The sequence below is a fragment of the Diabrotica virgifera genome, chromosome 7 (genome assembly GCF_917563875.1).
Source record: "Diabrotica virgifera virgifera chromosome 7, PGI_DIABVI_V3a".
NCBI lineage: Eukaryota > Metazoa > Arthropoda > Insecta > Coleoptera > Chrysomelidae > Diabrotica > Diabrotica virgifera.
The window spans coordinates 13,384,265-13,387,361 of record NC_065449.1 but is presented as its reverse complement, the minus strand read 5'-3'; positions in this window follow the sequence as shown (position 1 = coordinate 13,387,361).

The following is a 3,097-nucleotide window of genomic DNA, read 5'->3' as shown; positions in this document are numbered from 1 at the left end:
CAACCGAGCTCCGCACCGGGTTTTGATTTATGCTCCAACGAGTTGCTTCTCGTAATCTCTCTTTCTTAAGAGGAAACAGTAGCGATCAACAGGTAAGCAAAAACTCGTTCCAAGATTGCGGCTGTAATTTTGAATACTTTTTCGAGATATTTGGCACACGTATTCGTAATATAATAAAGAATGGCGGTACAGAGCCCAATTTGAAAAATATATTAATATGTGGTAATTACTCTGTAATTAAATACAATACTAAAAAAACGAGCCTGTACCGTCATTAAGAAGAACAAAAAAACACACTTTCTTCAAATAAACTTTTTTATCCGATGCCTAGATTTTGTGTCATTTTGGAACTACCTACTAATTTTTTTTATTTCATTAGTAGTTCCAAAATGACACAAAATCTAGGCATCGGATAAAAAAGTTTATTTGAAGAAAGTGTATTTTTTTGTTCTTCTTAATGACGATACAGGCTCGTTTTTTAATATCGTATTTAATTACAGAGTAATTTCCACATACACATTAATATATTTTTCAAATTGGGCTCTGTACCGCCATTCTTTATTATATTACGAATACGTGTGCCAAATATCTCGAAAAAATATTCAAAATTACAGCCGCAATCTTGGAACGCGGTTTCGCTACCTGTTGATCGCTACAGTTTCCTCTTAATACAAAAAAGTATTTTGGGCTGTCCTGAAAAAGACCGGTGTTGACTTTTGCTATAAAATCGGCGCTCATTAATTTCCAAATCGAGTATAATAATAAAATAAGCAATTTGACTCTGAAAGACTTAACGGGAATTCACGGGAAAGAGAAGTGTTTTTGCTTTAAATTCAGGCGAACAAAAACTGTTTTTTTAGGTAGTTTTGATCTAAATTTGATCAAATAATTTTTTCTAAAATTTCGTTATGATTAACTATTTAGATGGGAAATAAGCCACAATTAAATTGAAAAAATAATTTCATTAACGTTTCGACGCCCAAATCGGGTGTCGTTGTCAAAATACAAAATACTACTAAAATAAACAAAAATGTTGTTGCTAAGTAAAAAAATTCTTCTAATAATTTATTTAATCTGACTCATTTATATTGGCAATTCAGACGTATATTATACATTTTAAAGTAGAAGACTTTAAAATGATATCTTGACTTGACTAAAAGATAGTTCATTCAATTCTATGAAATCAATCCCAACATAAGAATATCCGTCACAAAAACATCATAGCATGTGATCTGACTTTAAAAAGACAACCAAATGCAACGATGACAGTAAAATTCTCGCGCTAGCGATTCCATAGTAATAGGTCTGGATCCCGCGTATGAAAAAAAAGTTGATTAATAGCAAGCTGAAAATTTGTTAATAGCTTAAGGGTGTCTAGTCAGATAAACTTTGATATATGGGAACACTGTAACAGGGGCCGTTTTAATTGTCGAACAGGTTAAAAATTTGGAACGGTCAGACCACGAAGACGGCACATTTATTTTGTCCGACAGAACAGACTTAAACTCTCCGAAAAGAGATTAAACTCTCATGCAAAAATCAGACTGCTCACCTGTGATAATTCCTGTCATTTGACATATTCTACATGTTCCACTCATTAAAACGCCCATTTGGTGATAAAAGCAGTCTGATTTTTGCATGAGAGTTTAATCTCTGTTCTGAGAGTTTAAGTCTGTTCTGTCAGACAAAATACATATGCCATTTTCGTGGTCTGACCGTTCCAAATTTTTAACCTGTTCCACAATTAAAACTTCCCCTGTTCCAGTGTTCCCATATATCAAAGTTTGTCCGACTAGACACACTTAAGCTATTAACAAATTTTCAGCTTGCTATTAATCAACTTTTTTTTCATACGCGGGATCCAGACCTATAAATCACGAGGGAAAACCAGGAAAAACCTCGTGATACTATCCTGACATCGTAAGTATTTGGTCTTACATTTAATTTAATTTCAAAAACTAATACCAAATTCTGACTTTAATATGTTTAAATTATAAACAATATTAATAAAACATAGATATACAATAAGTAATACTAAAATATAAAATATGTACTAACTCGTATGTTATTGACTTACTAATCATGGTATTTTCTGTCTATTGACTTCCTCTTTCAGTATGAATAACCACATTCTACTGCATTCTACCGAGGAATTTGCGAGACAATTGGTTTCATTTAGCTTAATTAGAGCCGCTTCTTTGATTTTTCTCTTTTTACTATCTGATTCCTTCAGGACTATACTTGAATCTCTCTTGAACTCTATGTTCATTATCCCATGCGTGTTGACATATTTGAGATCTATCAAATTCTCTATTTTTAACATAAGACTGATGTTCACTTATTCTAAGGTTTAATGGTCTTGATGTTTCACCTAAATAAAATTGTTCGCATTCACAAGGTATTTTATAAATGCAATTCTTTGATCTTTCTTGTTCATTGTTAGGTTTAGTTTTAAATAGAATAGATCTCAATGCGTTTGTTGTTTTGAATGTTATTGAAATGTTGAATTTATTTCCTATTATTTTAAGTTTCTCGGATAGTCCTTTTATATAGTATTGATATTTTCCTCGTATTATTTCTTGTGAATGTTGTAGGATCTCGTTCTAAGTTGTTCTGTTCCATTCGATCCAATCTTGACAATTCCTTATTTATAAATGATAAGGGATAATTATTTTTTAATAAAACAGATATTAACAATTGTTTTTCTTCTAAAAATGAATTTTCGTTAGAACAAGTAATTTTGGCTCTATCATATAAGGATTTAATGATTCCCTTATTAACGTTGATGTTGTAATTTAATTTGTAATTGAGATATCTGTTGGTGTGTGTTGGTTTTCTATACACTCGAGTCTCATATCCAGTATCCTTCTTTGAGATTAAAACATCGAAGAAAGGCAAAGTGTTATTGTATTCCTTTTCCATTGTAAATTTTATTGTCTCTTCTTCATCGTTTATAATATTCAGGAATCTATCCAACAATTCTGATCTACGAGGCCATATTGAAAACACATCATCTACATATCTCCACCATACTGTGGGTTTTAAATTTTGTTTAGAAATGATATTAGTTTCGAAATCTTCCATAAATATATTAGCC